This window comes from Aquarana catesbeiana, linkage group LG04, assembly GCF_042186555.1.
Source record: "Aquarana catesbeiana isolate 2022-GZ linkage group LG04, ASM4218655v1, whole genome shotgun sequence".
NCBI classification, from domain to species: Eukaryota; Metazoa; Chordata; class Amphibia; order Anura; family Ranidae; genus Aquarana; species Aquarana catesbeiana.
Window position 1 is genome coordinate 568,812,212 of NC_133327.1, and position 24,181 is coordinate 568,836,392.

Below are 24,181 nucleotides of genomic sequence, written 5' to 3' on the forward strand. Positions count from 1 at the left end.
TTGTGCTATCTAATCCATCCCCTTCGATGCTGTTTAAAAAAAAAAAAAACACCCCGGGTTGATACTGTCTGTTCTTGTGTCACTCTATGTAACCTGACCATGGTAAATCATGGCTGCTGATCCATAACACAGTGGTCAGGTTACATGCCTCAGTCATCCTGCTGCTCTCAACACCCCCCCACCCCCCCACCCCCCCCCCCGCCTGCCTGTCATATCCTGTATGTGAGCGATCTCTTCCCCTCCTGTTGCTATTAGTAGCTGGCAGTAAACTCAAAAGATTACAGCCAGCCCCCTCTGTTCCACTAAGCTATACTACACTATGTACATTTTTGTAGAAAATTTATGCCTCTAAATACCTTCTTTTAGATCACTTCTGTTTGGTCATGTGACCTCTGGCTGCTCTCCTCCCCCGATCTAAGGGCTACAGCCAGAGGGGCTGAGCAGCCAGCACGGAGAGCTGCCAGAGGTCACGTGACCTAACATATTATCTGAAATAAGGTATTTAGAGGAATCATTTTATACATACAGTATCTCACAAAAGTGAGTACACCCTCACAGTTTTGTAAATATTTTATTTATATCTTTTCATGTGACAGCACTGAAGAAATGACACTTTGCTATTATGAAAAGTAATGAGTGTACAGCTTGTATAATCATGTAAATTTGCTGTCCCCTCAAAATAACTCAAACACAGCTATTAATGTCTAAACCGCTGGCAACAAAAGTGAGTACACTCCTAAGTGAAAATGTCCAAATTTGGCCCAATTAGCCATTTTCCCCTCCCTGGTATCATGTGACTCGTTAGTGTTACAAGGTCTCAGGGGTGAATGGGGAGCAGTTGTGTTAAATTTGGTGTTGGCGCTCTCACTCTCTCATACTGGTCACTGGAAGTTCAACATGGCCCTGCACGGCAAAGAGCTCTCTGAGGATCTGAAAAAAAGAATTGTTGCTCTACATAAAGATGGCTTAGGCCCTAGGCTAAAAGAAGATTGCTAAGATCCTAAAACTGAGCTGCAGCATGGTAGCTAAGACCATACAGTTGAAAAAAAAAATCCAAATAAATGTGTACTACCACAGGGTGACACTGTGGGTACACCGATAACAGTCTGCCAACGTCCCTGTAATAGGCATATGAATACTAAAAGAAACTATGAAGTGGACTTTAGAGGCACACACGTAAACTGTCTAAAAATTGTATGGTTGGTTTATTGGATACAAAAATTCTTATAGTACAAACAATAAGTACAGATAAAGGAATATAAAATTCTATGAGATTAATATTGTATACCCCACACATAACCTTAACACCACTTCATACGATACATAGAAATAGTGGTGAAATCAAAATTCCCGTAATAGTATTTCGGTTGAGGGTGTAGATAAGCAGGCTTGTGGTTCAGGATGTAGGTCCGGATATACACGATCCTTTAATTGCTCGGCATGTTGTGTGTAAGAGTACGCTTCTTCAGGAGAATAAGGGTTCCTGTGATAGTCAGACGCAGGACACAGAAAGTCAAAGTTAGCCAACAAGCACAGCTTTCAGAGTCCATCCAGAGACCACAAGTTAAATAGCAGCACAGCACTGGAAGAGTATAGATACTGGTTGGTAACCCTGTATTAATGTGGTTCAGTGGTCGGTCTGTTTTTTCCTCATGACTACACAAACAAATAGCTCAGGGAGGTAAACACCTCAAGAGTAAAAAAAAGGCAGGCCCTAGAAGGGATGTGCATAGCTTAATAGCCCATCAGCGTCTGACTATCGTATGAATTCCTTATGCTCCTGAGGAAGCGTACTCTTATGCGCAACATGTCGAGCAATTAAAAGATCATGTTTACCTGGACCTACATCCTGACCCACAAGCCTGCTTATCTACACCGTCAACAGAAATACTATTACTGGAATTTTGATTTCCATTTTGTTGGTTTCACCACTATTTCTATGTATCGTATGAAGTGGTGTTAAGGTTATGTGCGGGGTATACAATATTAATCTCATAGAATTTTATGTGCCTTTATCTGTACCTATTGTTTGTACGATATGAATTTTTGTATCCAATAAACCAACCATACCATTTTTAGACAGTTTACGTGTGTGCCTCTAAAGTCCACATCATAGTTTTTTTTAGTATTCATAAGACCATACAGTGTTTTAGCAGGACAGGTTCCACTCAGAACAGGCCTCGCCATGGTCGACCAAAGAAGTTGAGTACATGTGCTCAGCGTCATATCTAGAGGTTGTCTTTGGGAAATAGATGTATGAGTGCTGCCAGCATTGCTGCAGAGGTTGAAGGGGGGCGGGTCAGCCTGTCAGTGTTCAGACCATACGCCGCACACTGCATCAAATTGGTCTCCATGGTTGTTGTTCCAGAAGGAAGCTCCTTCTAAAGATAATGCACAAGAGCCTGCAAACAGACTAAGGACATGGATTACTGGAACCATGTCCTGTGGTCTCATGAGACCAAAATAAATGTATTTGGTTCCGATGGTGTCAAGCGTGTGTGGTGGCAACCAGGTGAGGAGTACAAAGACAAGTGTGTCTTGCCTACTGTCTAGCATTAAAAGAATGAGGGAGTGGGGGTGTGAGGACAATTGATGCTACTGACCTACTCACGTCCACGCCTGAAAAGTGGTTATTGGACTATCTCGGTACTTGATAATAAAAAAAATATATACAGTTTAATGCATATAATACATAAATATACAACCAGTGTGTAATAAAAACAGCAGTTAGTATACACCACAATTAAATTACTAACGGGTTCCCCCCGTGAAGTTTCTGTTGGAGAGGGGTATACATAGGATTCCTCAACTGGTTTCGCGTTAAAGAACCGCTTCTTTAGGAGGAGTGGTCTAAAAAACAATTGATATATTTACAATAACGTAAACAATGCAGCAAACATTAAGACAAAATATTACATTCAATAGTATAAGGGGAGAAGACCAGCTCACCAACTCAAACGGACCAGTGGAACAGCAGGACCCAAACAATTCACACACCCCCCCCCCCCCTGGCGGGCACGGGGGATTGTAATAACAGAATCTGGTTAAAGGATAATAAATATTACGAGTTTGGAAACGACATGTTTTGAGGTGCACACCCAGGTGTGATAGGGTAGTGAGTGGATAAAGGAATAACGTGGAGGTGGATACGTGTGAGGGGGAAGGGACAAGGGGGGGAGGGGTTTGTGGGGAAAGGGGAGGAGGGAAGGGGAAAGAAGGGGTGGAAAGAGGGAGAAGGAAGAAGGGGGGGGGTGGGAATGGGGGGAGGGAGAAGAGAGGATATGCGGAAAGGAAAGAGAAAAAGGGGGGGGGATGGGGAAGAAAGGAGGAGGGGAAGGGAGGGCTGGAAAGAGGGAGGAAAGGAAAGGGGGGAAGGAAGGAGTGGTGGAAAAAGGGGGAAAGGATTGAAATAATGGAGAAGGGGAAGGGACCAGGAAAACAGGGGAGGGGGTGCCACACAGGTAGCCACAAAACATCCTATCCATAAATAAATATATAAATTGGTATATAGTTTTTGAAAAGATAACTCACCAGGTTCTTAAGCTGGCCACCAAAAATGCATGAACTGAAGGTACCAGAACACGGTGTGTGATAATAACTATCGATTAGGGGTGACTCCCAGAATCAAACAATTGCCACTTAATGTCTAGGGATACAGCGAAACAGCTGACACTTGATGTGTGAAATCCCAGAGTGACACTGTAATCTGTAAGGTACAATAATAGTTTAAGTCAGGACACTGAAGGTATGGGCCAGGGAGGGGAACGAGACAGGAAGGGGGTGAGGACAGCAGCAGGGGCTGTGGGGAGCGGAGAAAACACCTCCCGAACCACTCTCAAAGCATACCTACCTTCAGAAATGACATGCACCGTGACAGCTCAGCAAGAAGAGTCTGTTAGTGCTCACACAGTGGTCCGGCATAGACCACTGTATGAGCTCCCCAACGCTGCCGGCTTCAGATAAAGCCGCCGTGAGCGGTGTCTGACGTCACAGGGTCTGTTTACCCGCACTCCCTCATTCTTTCAATTCTAGTCTGGATGATGGTACTTGTACCTATTGGATACTAGTTTTCAATCTGAGGCCATACTCATTAATTACTCTCTACTGTCTAGCATGGTGGTGGGAGTGTCATGATCTGGGGCTGCATGTGTGCTGCTGACACTGGGGAGCTACAGTTCATTGAGGGAACCATGAATGCCAACATGTACTGTGACATACTGAAGCAGAGCATGAGCCCTCCCTTAGGAGACTGGGCCGCAGGGCAGTATTCCAACATGATAACGACCAGAAACACACCTCCAAGACAACCACTGCCTTGCTAAAGAAGCTGAGGGTAAAGGTGATGGACTGGCCAAGCATGTCTCCAGACCTAAACCCTATTGAGCATCTGTGGGGCATCCTCAAATGGAAGTTGGAGGAGCGCAAGGTCTCTAACATCCACCAGCTCCGTGATGTTGTCATGGAGGAGTGGAAGAGGACTCCAGTGGCAACCAGTGAAGCTCTGGTCCATGCCCAAGAGGGTTAAGGCAGTGCTGGAAAATAATGGTGGCCACACAAAATATTGCCAGCGGTTTAGACATTTATGGCTGTGTTGAGTTATTTTGAAGGGACAGCACATTTACACTGTTATACAAGCTGTACACTCACTACTTTGCATTGTAACAAAGTGTCATATCTTCAGTGTTGTCACAGGAAAAGATGTAATAAAATATTTACAAAATATGAGGGGTGTACTCGCTTTTGTGAGATACTGTACATGTACACTGTGTAGTATAGGTTAGTAGAACAGAGTGCCTGGCAGTAATCTTTCCTTGATTTTACAACAACTTTAACCATAATTACACTGAAAGTAATTAACTGTATATTGACAACATTATTCAGCCATCAATTTCCCCTCTATTGTGAGGGCCCCTTCAGCTGCCACCAGCCCCTGTAATATGCAGCCCCCTCATATTCACAAACCATTAGACCCTCCCCCAAGAAGCTCCCCTAAACTTATCCAGCACAATTAGACCTCTCCCCAATAAAGCCCACTGGCATTCAGCATAGCATCTCCTTAGCAGAGATATTTACATGGACCACCAAAGTAAAGGGCATTTACACCGTCCACCAATTTGCCTGTTTTATTAGTGGTCAGTGTAAGGCCCTTTTCACACTGGTGCGACTGGTCCTGTGACTCGGGACTGCAAAGTAGCATGACAAGTCATACCACATGATTTCCAATGAGGTGAGTATTGAGAGGCATGTGGGGAGAGCAGCACACAGGTTTTTTACCTTCATGCATAAAAGGTAAAAAAAAAAAAAAACCTTGTCTTTACAACCGCTTAAAGTAGCTTGATTGGGATAAGCTAACTCAAACTATTTCTATTAGTAACAACTGTTGCTGCTGTGTGTGTGGCAATATACTGTCGTAACATCAGCTACATTCAGTGAGCGGTGCTGTGTTCTAAAGCAGTACGGGCAACTTCCTGACTGCTGCTGAAACTAAATCAAGTTGGCCTGAATGCTTCCTCACCATTCAGAAGTCTTGTATTTCTATCATTGCATACAAGGTTTCCTCTGATTGGCTGTGGAGAGGCAGGCAGATAATGTCATGATTTCCACCTTGGCCAATCCAAGGAAGCCTTGTATTCATTGACAAAAATACAAGGCTTCTCCCAAATGGCAAAGAAGACCGATTTGCTTAAGTTCCAGCAGCATATAGAAAATCACCTGTACTACTTCTGGAAACACAGTGCTGCTTACTGTAAGTAACTGATGCTACCACAGTATAGTACAGCTGCATCAGTTAGTAATGGAAAATGTTTGCTTAGGCCAGCTTGGCTCTAACAAACTATTTAACGTCAAAGTAAACCTGGAATTCTACTTTAATGATCAGTGTAAATTTTCCTATTATGTTGAAGTCATTATTTGTCCGGCCCATTACTAGTTGGCATAATGCTTTCATTTACTTGGTGTTGTGGGGCATAAGGCTCCTGTTCCACTGGTGATCAATAATGTGCCCCCAATCGTTGTCGTGCAGTGGGAGAAGGCTTTTTTTTTTTTTTTTTTTTTTTATATACACATGAGCCCCTCTAGCCTGATACTGCATAAAGATCTGGAATGTGGGCCAAGGTAATTTAATTTCACTGAAAGTACCCTGTCCATCAGTCACTGAGATTCTGGGAGCACATTACTAGCAGGATCAGCCCTTACCTGTAATGAAAACAAACTCTTTTGCGCTCAGGGGTGAAATACGGTAACTAATGAGTATGCCCTCTTGTCCTACCTGTGAGGGACCTCAGAGGCCCCTGTGCACAAGTATGAGCTTTGCAGCTGAAATGCCTCCCACTGGGTGTACCATGAATTATGGTGGCTCTTTTACAATTCTGCATAAATACATTTGTGATACATCACAATATACAGCAACAGTAGGATTTGTTTGTACCATTTATCATTCAAATAATTTATTCAGTAAGGTGACTTTATCTAGGGTGAGATAATTCCATCAGCCTGCTGCAGGCAGGAGGGAGTATTTTTTCAGTCTTTTTTTTTTTTTTTTCCTTCCCAACCATGAGACTGCAGGTCACAAGGTTGATTTTTTTGCTATGCCCTTCCAGGACGTAAAAGCTGATTTTAGACGGTGCCATCCTTTTGTAGAGTAAAGGAATAGGAAGGGACTGGTATTGTTATTGCTGTAAGAGGTGATACATCCTTGTAAGCTTTACATCTACACATTACAAATTTAAAAACCTTCCTCTAGCACTGTAGAGAGTGCAAACCCCTATCCAGTAAAGCAGGGGTGGCCAACATTTTGAAGAGCCACGGCCACCTAAGCAACTTGGTAACTGGAAAAGCAAACAGGAGGACCAGATCGTGTGAAATGGGCCTAAGACTGCTTTCACACTGATGCGCTGTGGTTTACACGCGCTGTGTGCGCAATGGTTTTTCAAATGCAAAAATTACTCTTTCTCCCTCACCTTCCAGGATGGCACACCTGAGAGATGAGAGGCTCCCTACCTACAGGAAACATAATCACTTTAGCAGCTGTTACAAGTCCACACCCTTCCGCATGGTTCTCAGTATTGATTGTGTTTCTCCCTACACAGTGGAATGTTTGTTATTTTCCTAACCAGATGACCGTGGAGGGTCGGATCCTTCTCTCCTCCTTGGACAGGAAGAGAGAATCCTTGGACGAGAAGGTGGTCCTCACTCCTGAGGTGAGGGTGTCTCTGGACTGGTGGTTGGACCCAAGCAACCTGCTGGGAGGCAGACCTTGGGCCCAATGGAACCTGGTAAAAGTTACGACAGATGCGAGCACCTGGGGGTCGGGGGGCCCACCTAGGAAAAGCCAAGGGGCCTGGGACAGTACAGTGACCGGGATCTCATCCAATCTGAGAGAAATAAGGGAGGTTCAGGTAAACTCCGACAATGTCACAGCGGTGGCGCACCTGAATCACCAAGGAGGGACCAGATCAGATACCCTCCTGGACCTTGCCAAAAAACATCTTGGGCTGGGCCGAAAGAAGGGTCGTTTGCTGCAGTTCACATAAAAGGCGCAAGCAACCATGAAGCAGACTTTCTCACCATCCAATCAGGCAAGGAGAGTGGGAGCTGAACCAGAGGGTATTTTAGGTGTTAATACAGCGCTTTGGCCATCTAGAGATGGACCTTTTTTACCAAAGGCAAGAACAAGAAGGTAAAATGGTTCTTCTCTCTCGTGTGAAAGAGAGTCTGAGGGTCTGGATGCCTTGGCTCAGGTTTAGCAGTTTAAGCTGGCATATGCCTTTCTTCCTCTGGCCCTAATCCCATGAGTCCTGCAGAAGCTCAGCCGGTCGTCTGGCCACCTTCTCCCGATAGTGACGTGGTGGCCAAGGAGGCCGTGGTTCTTGACCCTGAAGGTTGTCAGTGGCACTCCCCTGGAGACTGCCGATCCAGCCAGATCTTCTGTCCCAGGGCCTAGTGCTACACCCCAGATCGGAATTCTTCCAGTTCACATCGTGGCTTCTGAGTGCCAGATCCTTAGACTAAAAGGCTGCTTTGATCGGGTTATAGACACCCTCCCTCTAAGTAGAAAGCCAGTAATGAGAAAAATGTACTCTTGGAAAACCTTTTGTTCATGGTGCAAGTAGAAATAGGTTTCTTCTACCTCTGTTCTTGTGGTTCTAGAATCCCTTCTGGATGGGGGTAAATAAAGGGGTAGTGGTTAGCACCCTTCGAGAGCAGATTGCAACACATTCAGTTTTTCTAGAGGCCAGGTTGGCGAAAGATCCTTTAGTTAAAGAGAAAGTAAACCCTGATGGGTTTTACTTCCTCTTTTTTCCCTTGCAAAGTAAAAGCATAATGGGCTAGTATGCATCGCATATTAGCCCATCATGTGGCGCTTACCTGCAAAGGAAGCCTGCGATGTCCCCGATGGTGGCCGCATCCATCTTTGCCCCTCTTCCTTCCGAGGCCGCAGACTCCGGCTCTGACTGGCCGGAGTAGCGTGAAGTCACTCTCGAGCTGTCAGTCACAGCAGTTGCTAGTGAAGAAATGGCATGGAGGTCTGTTTCTTCACATTGCATGCACTGATGACGTCGGCGCAAGCGTATATGGTAAATATCTCCTAAACCATGCAGGTTTTGGAGATATTTACAGTACCTACAGGTAAGCCTTATTATATGCTTACCTGTAGGTAAAAGTGGGGTTTACAACCACTTTAAAGGATTTCTGGTGGTTAGGGATAGAGTTACCTCAGTCACAAAAGACAGGTTCCCGCTGTGGGATTTGACTAAGGTGCTAGAGGCCTTATCGAAGCACCCATTTGAACCAACAGAAGACATTCACCTTAAGTTTCTTCCATTTAAAAATGTCCTTTTTGTTAGCTATCACTACGGCTAGAAGAGTAGGGGACCTACAAAGTTTATCTATAAAAGAACTTTTTGTTGATCCTGCCAGGCAGGATTATTCTCAGGCCAGATCTGCTTTATTTGCCCAAGGTAGCTTCCTCATTTCATAGAGCACAGGAGATTACCTTACTATCATTTTGCAATAATCCCAAAAATAACAAAGAAAGTAAGTTTCACTGTTTACACTTACTGAGGGGTAAAGAATTTAGGAGATCTAATCATTTTTTAATCCTCTATTCTGTACTAAGGAAGGGACTACACGTGTCTATAGCTTCAGTCTCCAGCTGGATTAGACAGGCTATTGTTCTAGCATATGCAAACTCAGGGGTACCAGCACCAGCTAAAATGGTAGCACACTCAACTAGAGTTCTGGCAACACCCTGGTCAAAGAAGGCAGGGGCCTCTTGGGAGCAGATTCGCAACACAGCCACCTGGTCCAGCCAAGATACTTTCTTGAAGGACTACAGAGTTGTCTACTAAGACTAAAACTACTGAGACTACTGTCTCAGCAAGATCTAGCCTTTGGACAGAAGGTTCTTCAGGCAGTGGTAGGCCTGTAGTAACTTTTTTATCCTTTCAGGTGTGCAGTCCTGGAAGGTGAGGGAGAAAATCCTAAGTTAGACTTTATGGGCAACAGTTCTACAAACCTTCCAGGACGGCAGGCCTACTTCCCACCCATAGGAGGAGGAAAATGTGTTGAATGGTAGGTGGTGAGTACCTATGCGAGATCATTTCCCTTGTGAACCATCTCTCGGGTGTGCGTCCTGGAAGGTTTGTAGAAATACTGTAGCCGGTAAATCTAATGTGGGATTTTTTTGAATAGTTGATAAATGCACAAAACACAATATAGTACCCAATTGTTTGATATCTATTTACTCAGCGTATATTTTACCAAACATGTTGCGCTTTAAAATTGTGCACACTCGTACAACGACGACAAACTACGTAAATCTTATTATCCATAGCCAGCATTTTAAAAGCCTTTACCAGTTACCACTTTAGATGTACACAGGAGGTCTGATGCTAGAATTACTGCCCTCGATCTGACAATCATGGTGATACCTCACGTGTGGTGCAATCGCTAATTAGCCACTAAGATTGCTTTTACAAGAAAGCGGGCCACCAGCTTTCTTTAGGTATAACCACCTAAAGTCCAGTGGTGTACGGTCAAGTGGTTGCAGTATTATACGTACTTTAATAGGTCAACTGTCTAATGAAAATGTAGGTTATTTTTAAAATAACATTTGTAAATGATTTTATTTGGGACAGAAAATTGGTTTAAAACCGTACACAAATATGTGCTCTCGGCTTGAAGGGGTTGTACCCTGTTACTGCAGGCATCACCCCGATACTGTTTTGTTAGAGCCAGCGGTTGGCTTTCTTGGGGTAAAAACCAATGTGGCTGAAAGCCGCTCAGCTGTTATTCTAAGGAGCAGGACCTCCCCCCCCCCCCCCCCCCCACGGCTCTCCCGTCCCACCGGGAGAGCGACCAGCCGACATGTCCGCTGACTGGCCGAAGACTCGAACGAAGATGGAATCGGCTTCGATCGGGTCTCAGATCTAGTAACCCGGAAGCGATGTCATGGCATCGCTTCCAGTTTACTCGGCTGCCAATGGCGCAGATTTTAAAAAAATCCCTAGTATTCCAAAATGCAGATTTTGGCGTTTTGAATACTTTTAAGTACAAAGGAGGAATTTGGGGTCTTATAGACCCCTGATCCCTCCATTAAGGGATCAGGGGTCTATATTGGAAATTTTAATTTGTTTAGGTACTGACATTATATATCATCTTGAAAGAACATTTAAAAAATAAAAGTGTTATAATTTCACTAGTCATGACTTGAACATCAGTAGGTTGTGAGAATGAATGCCCAGCCAGCAGTAAACAGCCAATATTTAATCATTACAAGGCAACTGCTTAGGGAGCAGTTTCATTCTAAATAGATTTTTTTCTGGAAAAAAATACTGTAACAATGCTTAAAGCGAAGTTTCGCGAAAAAAAAAAAAAATTTAGATGTCAGCAGCTGCAAATACTGCAGCTGCTGACTTTTAAAATAAGGACACTTACTTACCTGTCCCGGGGTCCAGTGATGTCGGCACCCGAGGCCGTCCCTCGATCCTCGGGTGCTGCCGCCGCCATTCTCACTGAGGGAATCAGGAAGTGAAGCGTTGCGACTTCACTGCCCGGTTCCCTACTGCGCATGCACGAGTCGCGCTGCGCGTCTACACTGGTCCCCGTTGTGTTGTGGGAACTGTGTATTTCCCACAACACAACGGGGGTGGGCAGGGAGTCTGCGGCTAGCTATACCCGGAAGTGGGTGCAGATACCTGCAGATACCTGTATTATACAGGTATCTGCACCCCCCTACCCCCTGAAAGGTGCCAATTGTGACACCGGAGGGGGGGAGGAATCCGATGAGCGGAAGTTCCACTTTAGGGTGGAACTCCGCTTTAAATGTGTGGACAAAGCTCAGTGCAAGATACTTTCTAGCTTTTTTTTTTTTTTTTTTTACATAATTTTAAGGGAATCAATTCACACAAAAATATATTAGGTAAGGGTGAAATCTGGTGGTTTGCATCATCTGCTGGTTTCTTATATCTCTTGGGGGCTTTGGGGAGTTTTGGGTGTTCCTGCTAACATTGTGTGGGCCTAGACACATCATCTGCTGGTTTCTTCTAACCATTCACAGCAATTGTACATATGGTAGTTCTGTATCTTCTGGAATGTAGCTCTGAAGCCAGCAGTAAACACAAAGCACAACCTTATGGCACTGACTATTACAAGGAATGTTTACATTCCTTGTGACAGCAATAAAAATGATCAGAATGATTTTTTTTTAAAGCGCCCTGTCCCTCTGTACTTGCGCGCAGAAGCGAACGCATACGTAAATCGTGCCCGCAAATGTAAACGGTGTTCAAACTACACGTGTGAGGTTTTGCCGCGATCATTAGAGCGAGAGCAATAACTCTAGTAAAAGACCTCCTCTGTAACTCTAAACTGGTAATCTGTAGAAATTTTTAAACAGTCGCCTATGGAGATTTTTAAGTATGGTAGTTTGTCGCCATTCCTTGACTGTGCGCAATTTCAAAGCATGACATGTTAGGTATCTATTTACTCGGCGTAACATCATCTTTCACATTATACAAAAATAATTGGACTAACTTTACTGTTTTGTTTTTTTTTTAATTCATGAATAGTGTATTTTTTCCCCCAAAAAGGGTTTGAAAGACTTGTGACACAAAATATTGCAACGATCGCCATTTTATTCTCTAGGGTCTCTACTAAAAAATATATATATTTAACATTTGGGAGTTATAAGTAATTTTCTAGCAAAAAATACGGATTTTAAATTGTAAGCAACAAATGTCAGAAAAAGGCTTAGGCATGAAAAGGTTTTTAAAATATACACAAAATATATTAACCACTTAAGGACCGCCTAACGCCGATTTACGTCGGCAAAGCGGCACGGGCAGGCAAAATCACATACATGTACGTGATTTGCCTTCCGCGGGTGGGGGGTCCGATCGGACCCCCCCCCGCCGCCCGAGGCGGTCCCGTTCTGTTCCCCGGCGATCCGAGATGAGGGGGAGGCCATCCGTTCGTGGCCCCCCCCTCGCGATCGCCGCCGGCCAATGGGAACACTCCTTTGCTGCTGTATGCTAAACAGCAGCAAAGGAAATGATGTCATCTCCCCTCAGCTCGGTATTCCGTTCCAGCGCCGAGGGGAGAAGACATCAATGTGAGTGCACAACACACTACACACACAGTAGAACATGCCAGGCATACAAAACACCCCGATCCCCCCCCCGATTGCCCCCCGATCCCCCCCCAATCACCCCCCCCCCCCGTCACAAACTGACACCAGCAGGTTTTTTTTTTTTTTTTTTCTGATTACTGCATAGTGTCAGTTTGTGACAGTTACAGTGTTGGGACAGTTAGTATTACCCCCCTTTAGGTCTAGGGTACCCCCCTAACCCCCCCTAATAAAGTTTTAACCCCTTGATCACCCCCTGTCACCAGTGTTGCTAAGCGATCATTTTTCTGATCGCTGTATTAGTGTCACTGGTGACGCTAGTTAGGGACGTAAATATTTAGGTTCGCCGTCATCGTTTTATAGTGTCAGGGACCCCCATATACTATCTAATAAATGTTTTAACCCCTTGATTGCCCCCTAGATTAACCCTTTCACCACTGATCACCGTATAAACGTTACGGTTGACGCTGGTTAGTTAGTTTATTTTTTATAGTGTCAGGGCACCCGCCGTTTATTACCGAATAAAGGTTTAGCCCCCTGATCGCCCGGCGGTGATATGCGTCGCCCCAGGCAGCGTCAGATTAGCGCCAGTACCGCTAACACCCACGCACGCAGCATACGCCTCCCTTAGTGGTATAGTATCTGATCGGATCAATATCTGATCCGATCAGATCTATACTAGCGTCCCCAGCAGTTTAGGGTTCCCAAAAACGCAGTGTTAGCGGGATCAGCCCAGATACCCGCTAGCACCTGCGTTTTGCCCCTCCGCCCGGCCCACCCAAGTGCAGTATCGATCGATCGCTGTCACTTACAAAACACTAAACGCATAACTGCAGCGTTCGCAGAGTCAGGCCTGATCCCTGCGATCGCTAACAGTTTTTTTGGTAGCATTTTGGTGAACTGGCAAGCAAGCACCAGGCAGCGTCAGGTTAGCGCCAGTAGCGCTAACACCCACGCACGCACCGTACACCTCTCTTAGTGGTATAGTATCTGATCGGATCAATATCTGATCCGATCAGATCTATACTAGCGTCCCCAGCAGTTTAGGGTTCCCAAAAACGCAGTGTTAGCGGGATCAGCCCAGATACCTGCTAGCACCTGCGTTTTGCCCCTCCGCCCGGCCCGGCCCACCCAAGTGCAGTATCGATCGATCACTGTCCCTTACAAAACACTAAACGCATAACTGCAGCGTTCGCAGAGTCAGGCCTTGATCCCTGCGATCGCTAACAGTTTTTTTGGTAGTGTTTTGGTGAACTGGCAAGCACCAGCGGCCTAGTACACCCCGGTCGTAGTCAAACCAGCACTGCAGTAACACTTGGTGACGTGGCGAGTCCCATAAGTGCAGTTCAAGCTGGTGAGGTGGCAAGCACAAGTAGTGTCCCGCTGCCACCAAGAAGACAAACACAGGCCCGTCGTGCCCATAGTGCCCTTCCTGCTGCATTCGCCAATCCTAATTGGGAACCCACCACTTCTGCAGCGCCCGTACTTCCCCCATTCACATCCCCAACCAAATGCAGTCGGCTGCATGAGAAGCATTTTCTTTATGTCCTCCCGAATACCCCTACCCAACGAACCCCCCCAAAAAAGATGTTGTGTCTGCAGGAAGCTTGGATATAGGCGTGACACCCGCTATTATTGTCCCTCCTGTCCTGACAATCCTGGTCTTTGCATTGGTGAATGTTTTGAACTCTACCATTCACTAGTTGAGTATTAGCGTAGGTTACAGCATTCCACAGACTAGGCACACTTTCACAGGGTCTCCCAAGATGCCATCGCATTTTGAGAGACCCGAACCTGGAACCGGTTACAGTTATAAAAGTTAGTTACAAAAAAAGTGTCAAAAAAAAAAAATATATAAAATAAAAAAAAATAGTTGTCGTTTTATTGTTCTCTCTCTCTCTATTCTCTCTCTATTGTTCTGCTCTTTTTTACTGTATTCTATTCTGCAATGTTTTATTGTTATTATGTTTTATCATGTTTGCTTTTTCAGGTATGCAATTTTTTATACTTTACCGTTTACTGTGCTTTATTGTTAACCATTTTTTTGTCTTCAGGTACGCCATTCACGACTTTGAGTGGTTATACCAGAATGATGCCTGCAGGTTTAGGTATCATCTTGGTATCATTCTTTTCAGCCAGCGGTCGGCTTTCATGTAAAAGCAAACCTAGCGGCTAATTAGCCTCTAGACTGCTTTTACAAGCCGTGGGAGGGAATGCCTCCCCCCCCCCCCACCGTCTTCCGTGTTTTTCTCTGGCTCTCCTGTCTCAACAGGGAACCTGAGAATGCAGCCGGTGATTCAGCCAGCTGACCATAGAGCTGATCAGAGACCAGAGTGGCTCCAAACATCTCTATGGCCTAAGAAACCGGAAGCTACGAGCATTTTATGACTTAGATTTCGCCGGATGTAAATAGCGCCATTGGGAAATTGGGGAAGCATTTTATCACACCGATCTTGGTGTGGTCAGATGCTTTGAGGGCAGAGGAGAGATCTAGGGTCTAATAGACCCCAATTTTTTCAAAAAAGAGTACCTGTCACTACCTATTGCTATCATAGGGGATATTTACATTCCCCGAGATAACAATAAAAATGATTAAAAAAAAAAAATATGAAAGGAACAGTTTAAAAATAAGATAAAAAAAGCAGAAAAATAATAAAGAAAAAAAAAAAAAAAAAAAAAAAAAAAAAAAAAAAAAAGCACCCCTGTCGCCCCCTGCTCTCGCGCTAAGGCGAACGCAATCGGCGGTCTGTCGTCAAACGTAAACAGCAATTGCACCATGCATGTGAGGTATCACCGCGAAGGTCAGATCGAGGGCAGTAATTTTTGCAGTAGACCTCCTCTGTAGATCTAAAGTGGTAACCTGTAAAGGCTTTTAAAGGCTTTTAAAAATGTATTTATTTTGTTGCCACTGCACGTTTGTGCGCAATTTTAAAGCATGTCATGTTTGGTATCCATGTACTCGGCCTAAGATCATCTTTTTTATTTCATCAAACATTTGGGCAATATAGTGTGTTTTAGTGCATTAAAATTTAAAAAAGTGTGTTTTTTCCCCAAAAAATGCGTTTGAAAAATCGCTGCGCAAATACTGTGTGAAAAAAAAAAATGAAACACCCACCATTTTAATCTGTAGGGCATTTGCTTTAAAAAAATATATAATGTTTGGGGGTTCAAAGTAATTTTTTTGCAAAAAAAAAATAACTTTTTCATGTAAACAATAAGTGTCAGAAAGGGCTTTGTCTTCAAGTGGTTAGAAGAGTGGGTGATGTGTGACATAAGCTTCTAAATGTTGTGCATAAAATGCCAGGACAATTCAAAACCCCCCCAAATGACCCCATTTTGGAAAGTAGACACCCCAAGCTATTTGCTGAGAGGCATGTCGAGTCCATGGAATATTTTATATTGCGACACAAGTTGCGGGAAAGAGACACATTTTTTTTTTTTTTTTGCACAAAGTTGTCACTAAATGTTATATTGCTCAAACATGCCATGGGAATATGTGAAATTACACCCCAAAATACATTCTGCTGCTTCTCCTGAGTACGGGGATACCACATGTGTGAGACTTTTTGGGAGCCTAGCCACGTACGGGACCCCGAAAACCAAGCACCGCCTTCAGGCTTTCTAGGGGCGTGAATTTTTGATTTCACTCTTCACTGCCTATCACAGTTTCGGAGGCCATGGAAAGCCCAGGTGGCACAAACCCCCCCCCAAATGACCCCATTTTGGAAAGTAGACACCCCAAGCTATTTGCTGAGAGGTATAGTGAGTATTTTGCAGACCTCACTTTTTGTCACAAAGTTTTGAAAATTGAAAAAAGAAAAAAAAAAATGTTTTTTCTTGTCTTTCTTCATTTTCAGAAACAAATGAGAGCTGCAAAATACTCACCATGCCTCTCAGCAAATAGCTTGGGGTGTCTACTTTCCAAAATGGGGTCATTTGGGGGGGTTTTGTGCCACCTGGGCATTCCATGGCCTCCGAAACTGTGATAGGCAGTGAAGAGTGAAATCAAAAATTTTCACCCTTAGAAATCCTGAAGGCGGTGATTGGTTTTCGGGGTCCCGTACGCGGCTAGGCTCCCAAAAAGTCCCACACATGTGGTATCCCCATACTCAGGAGAAGCAGCTAAATGTATTTTGGGGTGCAATTCCACATATGCCCATGACCTGTGTGAGCAATATATCATTTAGTGACAACTTTATGCAAAAAAAAAAAAAAAAAAAAGTGTCACTTTCCCACAACTTGTGTCAAAATATAAAATATTCCATGGACTCAATATGCCTCTCAGCAAATAGCTTGGGGTGTCTACTTTCCAAAATGGGGTCATTTTGGGGGGTTTTGTGCCACCTGGGCATTCCATGGCCTCCGAAACTGTGATAGGTAGTGAGGAGTAAAATCAAAAATTTACACCCTTAGAAATCCTGAAGGTGGTGATTGGTTTTCGGGGCCCCGTACGCGGCTAGGCTCCCAAAAAGTCCCACACATGTGGTATCCCCATACTCAGGAGAAGCAGCCGAATGTATTTTGGGGTGCAATTCCACATAGGCCCATGGCCTGTGTGAGCAATATATCATTTAGTGACAACTTTTTGTAAATATTTTTTTTTTTTTTTGTCATTATTCAATCACTTGGGACAAAAAAAATAAATATTCAATGGGTTCAACATGCCTCTCAGCAATTTCCTTGGGGTGTCTACTTTCCAAAATGGGGTCACTTGGGGGGGTTTTGTACTGCCCTGCCATTTTAGCACCTCAAGAAATGACATAGGCAGTCATAAACTAAAAGCTGTGTAAATTACAGAAAATGTACCCTAGTTTGTAGACGCTATAACTTTTGCGTAAACCAATAAATATACGCTTATTGACATTTTTTTTACCAAAGACATGTGGCCGAATACATTTTGGCCTAAATGTATGACTAAAATTTAGTTTATTGGATTTTTTTTATAACAAAAAGTAGAAAATATCATTTTTTTTCAAAATTTTCGGTCTTTTTCCGTTTATAGCGCAAAAAAAAAAAACCGCAGAGGTGATCAAATACCATCAAAAGAAAGCTCTATTTGTGGGAAGAAAAGGACGCAAATTTCGTTTGGGTACAGCATTGCATGACCGCGCAATTAGCAGTTAAAGCGACGCAGTGCCAAACTGGAAAAAGACCTCTGGTCCTTAGGCAGCATAATGGTCCGGGGCTCAAGTGGTTAAGCTCCATGTCATAGACCAGCCCTTAAATTTTCCACTCACAAGTGGAAAATGAGGGCTGGCGAGGAGCTGGGCTGCCTGGGAGCGGGGGGGGGGAGCACTGCCGGCAGGTGGGGTTGATCGGGAGCCGTTCTCCCAGTGATCGCCCCGGGGGAAGAGAGCATGGAAGAAGAGAAGATCTGCCAGATCACAGAGCGGGGATAGCACACCGTTACAGCTTACATTACAATTGTCTCTGCTCTATTCGCCATCACACACAGCCCCCGTCTCCTCCTGACCCAGAGCCTGTGATAGACAGAACACGGGTCCAATGCTGGGATGCAGTCTGTCTATCACAGGCTCCAGGTCAGGAGGAGGCGGGGGCTGTGCGTGACGGCGAATAGAGCAGAGACAATTGTAATGTAAGCTGTAACAGCGTGCTATCCCCACTCTGTGATCCCACGGCTCTCCTTTTCCTCTTTTCCTCCAGTCATGATTCTGCCACCCTCTCTCTTCCTCTGCCCAGGTGAGGCTGCAATGGTGGGCACAGTGTGGATGCAATAGTGGGCAGTGGGCACAGTGTGGCTGCAGCAGTGGGCACAGTGTGGCTGCAATGGTGGACACAGTGAGGCTGCAATAATGGGCACAGGTGAGGCTGCAATGGTGGGCATTGATGGGCACAGGTAAGGCTGTGCTGAGGGGCACTGATAAAGTTGTTAATATTTATTTTTGTATAAAGCATTTAAGTGTCATTTCATGAGATAATTTATGAGGGAGGTTTTAGGGGTGGGGCAGGGTAGGGGTTGGGTGGGGCAACTGGTAGCGAGTAACCCTTGAGGCCTGGCTAGTAGCTCAGGACTTGAAATTTTGAGCCCTGTCATAGACAATAGTATTTATTATTATGACATATTCTCTTCAGGCCATGGCCATTTTTTTTTTTTTTGCAACGTTGAATGTTACTTCATACTTTGCTAAACAGGAGCCCACTAACTTCTTAAACATAAATTGGTCCCCAGCAATCACGCAATGGCTAGCATTTGTCAAGTCTTTTGCACAGAATGATAGACTGTGCAATTGATTTACTACAAGATTACAGCTTAAGTCATAAATTCCTCCCTGTGCTGCTCTAAAGAAGCTCCATGACAGATAAAACCTTTCCCTGACCACTTCTTTTTGTGTGTCTGTTTGGAGGGAAAAATCTGTCTAATCTACAGTGATAAATCTTTCTCAACTTTGCTAGTTGGCTGCCCAGGATTACAAGGCTGAGGGGTCCACAAATACACAGAAAAAGTGTAGGCTAGACTTAACGCAGAACTACACTGCATCTGAGCACCAAAAACACTATTTAATTTTTAATATTCAAAGCAAACTCCCCCATCCATCCATGCTTTATTTTGCAGAGAAATCACTTTGAAAAATACCTACCCAGCATTTCTGCCCGTGGCCATCTTGAGTAAGGGCAGATGATTCATGTAGCATTTACTTCCTGGAATCCATCTGCCTTTAGCTCAAGTATTCAGGCACGAGTGAGAAAACCCATCCTCCCCTCCTGAAGACTTCTTGGATGTATGACATTTGTCTAGGCCTAGAAGCCAGGAAGTAATTGAAGATATGTAAAAAAAAAAAAATTTTAAACAATATAATATACTTTCCTATTTACTAATGCTAGCAGCATAAGGGTTAATAATAGTCAATGTGAGTGAAATTCATCTTTATGAAATAAATAAATAAATAAATGCACATATTTTTGAAGGAAAAAAAATGTGCATTTGTTTTTTGTTTTTTTCACCGGAGCCTGCAAAGTATTGCACCTAGAAATCAGTAGATCATGGGTGCAATATCAGGCACCTGCAGACATTTCCTATAGCTCTCTGCTCTACTTTTTCACACATATAGAGCTTTCTTTGATCACAACTGGGTTTTTTATTGTTTGCGCTATAAAACATATCCATTTAAAAAAAAAAAAAAAGTATAAAATCAAATTTCTTAAATTTAGGCCAATATATATTCTGCTATGTATTTTTGGTAAAAAAAATCCCAATAAATGTATATATCGTCTACAAACTATGGTGTGTGTATATATACTGGTATGCATACTTATTTTTTTATACTAGTAAGGACAGTGATCAGCAACTGTGATAGTATGGCAGACAATCTGACACTTTATGGGAACCAGTGATACGAATACAGTGATCAGTGGTGAAAATATACACTGTCGCTGTAATAACACTGGTTGGATCTAGGGCGATCAAGGGGTTAAATGTGTGCCTAACAGGGCTTGGTGCATTCACTGTGTGGTGCTTTTACTAAGCGATATGCCGGCTTTTATCCCCGGTTTTGCTTTTTTCCGGGAAATTACATTCATTCCATTTAAATCGAATGTTAAAAGCAAACAAAATTTTGCAGTAGTTTTGAATGACAATCATCCAGTCATCGAATTTACAAAGAATTTTCATATAAAAATACGTACAAAAATCTACTAGTGTATAGCCAGCTTTAACGAAAAGGGGGAGAACCCGATTTGCAGTTAATTGTGTCACTAATTTGCTTGATAAATGCCCCCCAATGTAATGTATATTCTCAGGATTTACTAAAAGCAAAGAGGATTTTAACTTTGCGAGGAAAGTTGCACTTTAAAAAAGGAATTTGTCTCAGAAAAGTATTTCCATTTAAAAGCAAGGAAAAAAATAGTTTTCACATTTTTACTTGCACATGATTGGATGATGGAAGTCAGCAGAGCTTCCCCTCTTTCACTAAACCCTAGGGAAAATTCCCTTCCAAAGTGAACAGCCTTTTAGCTTTTAATTATATCAGCCACTATGTGTGCACATTGCAGACCAAGTCTGTTGTGATTGTAGTGACTAATAGTTTCAATTGTGGGTGGTACATGCTAGCTTCTATGAATTAAACACGATCTATGAACGGTGGATGATTTCCGCTCAGCTTCTCCATTTTATAGATCATGTTTCATTCATAAAAGCTGTAGTATGGCTTCTATGAATGAAGAAGGTGGGTGGAAAGGACGGGCATAGCTAGGCACTCTTGATGAGTACCTGCCACAGCTCCCTAAGTTCTATTAACCCCCGAACTGCACCAGAAGATTAGGGTGGCAGGGGGGACTTGAGAGGAGGAAGATTTAACCTAAACCAGGAGATAACAGCACAAGGGACATATCACACTTTAAGAGGTTCTTCTGTACCCCTCTCCAAAAAGAAATTAAAAGTCAGCAGCCACAAATACTGTAGCTGCTGACTTTTAATAAAAATACACTTTCCTGTCTAGGGATCCAGTGTTTTTCTCTCCAGGCTGGTTCTTCTCAGGTCTTTGAGAATCCAGTGCCACCATGCTAACTGTGGGAAGCCAGCTGTGACTTCTGGCGGCTTCACAGCCAGCTCCCCACTGTGTATGTGCAAGCCGTGCTGTGCCCTGTAGCCTTCTGGGACCTGTAATGTGTCCTAACAGGCTGCGGGCAGAGATGGGGTAAGGGGGAGAAGTTCCACTCAGATCGCCTAGGTGATCTGGGTGGAAGTGGGAGTGGGTACCTGTGAAAACCAGGTACCCACTGCCCCCCCCCCCCCCCCCCCAACAGTCGAAGAGGAGGAAATGAGGAGGCAGAAAAGTGGAATTTCCCTTTAGCGGTGAAGTTCCTCTTTAAGCTTTGAGATAACAATCATGTTTTGTCAAGTGGAGGAAAGTCCCATAGCAATGTTCAATTAGCAAAATAAGCAGCCTCTACCCCTTGACTACATCCAACACCACACCAAAAAAAAAAAAAAAAAAAGTGCAGCAAATCTTCTACAATGGGTCACACGGACAGGATAAACAAACAGAATGCAAATATGACATTGTGCTCAAGAATATATAGGGGGAAGAAGAAGAAGAAAGCAAACTTAATATAAGCGCAATGACAACAAACACACTAATCAGATTAAAAATACAAATTTACATTTGGCAAACATTTAGCATTCATAATCCCAAACATACATGATTACAAACATAAGCACTTTGATTTAACAAAACTACACATAACTAGAAATGTGCGATTTGTTTTGATATGAACCAAAATTCAAAGAAAGGTTTTGTTATTTGAAGGTATATGAATTTCCAAATCACAATAGTAGCAGATTTCAATGAATCCAAAATTAATTTGCCGTATATAAATAAATATACCGAAATGAATTATCTGAATTTGAAAACGGATTTGAATTGGAAAGTGAATTTGAATGAAAAAATTAATTCAATGGATAGCTTGCCAAAACTCTTATACAAGTTTCAGGCTATTCCTCCTCTCCCCCCTCCAGGAGTTTTTTTTTTGGTCCATCAACAAGGCTATATGCTCATATATATGGTGGAATAAAAAACCCAAAGAATTATTCAGGCTATCCTTTTTTTACCTAAAATTGGGGGGTGGGGAGCTTGGCTTTACCGCAGATAGCATTATACTCTCAAGCAGCATCCCTACTCAGAATAGTGGATTGGTATCATAGTAGGTCATTCAAACTCTGGACCCATAATGAGGATGCCCTACTATCTCCAGACCTTACCTCCTTACTTTGGACTGACCCTATCCATAGGCCCTCAACTGATCTTGTACCAACCATAACCTCTGCCACTCTGCGTAAGTAAGGGATACATTTCTTCAAAACCGAGCCCCTTGACCACTCGTAGCTCTCGATCTCAATCTTGGCTTAAGAGCGATTAGCCTCTATTGTGCCATACGTTAGCTGGAGGTAAACTCCACCCTCTCTCACGAATTGTCACAACCCACAGTGTGCTAGGTTTGAATATATGCAGCTCCGACACTTCCTTAGAAAATACTCCTCCTTGGCACCACTAGGACAACCACGGATTTTCGGGTCATTGCTGTCCCAATCCTCCAGGCCTGATAATCCACTCTCTCAGATATACCAAATCCTACTACAGGAATATTATCCACACCTGCCCTTATTTATATCTAAATGGGAACAGGAACTGAATGTACCGGCAGATGATCCTGAGTGATCCAAAATGTTGGCATTATCCTATAAACTTTCAGCATCTTCAGCTGCCCAAGAACGCAGCTATCATATTACTCACAAAATCGTATCGCTGTCCCTCAACCCCTCATAAATTCGACCCCACCATCCCTGATGTCATTTGGCACTGTTTGCAGGCTCCTGGCACCATCCTGACCAAAAGTTTACATACCCTGGTGATTTTGGCCTGATAACATGCACACAAGTTGACACAAAGGGGTTTGAATGGCTATTAAAAGGCAACTATCCTCACCTGTGATCTGTTTGCTTGTAATTAGTGGGATCCCAATTGGAATCCAGCCATTGGTTCCCACTGCTGTCAATCACAGCCAGTGAGGAGGGATCTTGGCCAAGCCCCATTCTGTGTGTCTTATGGACACAGAGTAGGGCAGAGAGCGAGCACGCATGAGTGCCCCCTTAGCAAGTCGAGCACTAGGAAAAGAGGTGGAGCAGGCAGCACTGGCAGGGTACCAGAGAAGAAGAGGATTGAGCTGGTAAGTATAACATTTTTGTTTGAAAAAAAAAAACAAAAAACGAACCTTTACTATCACTTCACAGTTGAGCTCCATATTTTGTTATACTTTACATAGCTTGGCCCAAACGAACTACACTGAGCAAAATTAGAAATGCAACACTTTTGTGTTTGCCCCTATTTATCATGAGCTGAACTTAAAGATCTACGACTTTTTCTATGTACACAAAAGGCCTATTTCTCTCAAATATTTTTCACAAATCTGTCTAAATCTGTTAGTGAGCACTTCTCCTTTTCCAAAATAACCCATCCACCTCACAGGTGTGGCATATCAAGATGCTGATCCGACAGCATGATTATTGCACAGGTGTGCAACAATAAAAGGCCACTCTAAAATGTGCAGTTTTACTCTATTGGGGGATCCGAAAACCAGTCAGTATCTGGTGTGACCACCATTTGCCTCACGCAGTGCAGCACATCTCCTTCGCATAGAGTTGATCAGGTTGTTGATTGTGGCCTGTGGAATGTTGGTCCATTCCTCTTCAATGGCTGTGTGAAGATGCTGGATATTGGCAGGAACTGGAATGCGCTGTCGTATACGCCGATCCAGAGCATCCCGAACATGCTCAATGGGTGACATGTCTGGTGAGTATGCTGGCCATGCAAGAACTGGGATGTTTTCAGCTTCCAGAAATTGTGTACAGAGCCTTGTAACATGGAGCCATGTATTATCATGCTGCAACATGAGGTGATGGTCGTGGATGAATGGCACAACAATGGGCCTAAGGATCTTGTCACTATCTCTGTGCATGCAAAATGTCATCAATAAAATGCCCCTGTGTTCGTTGTCCATAGCATATGCCTGCCCATACCATAACCCCACCGCCACTCGATC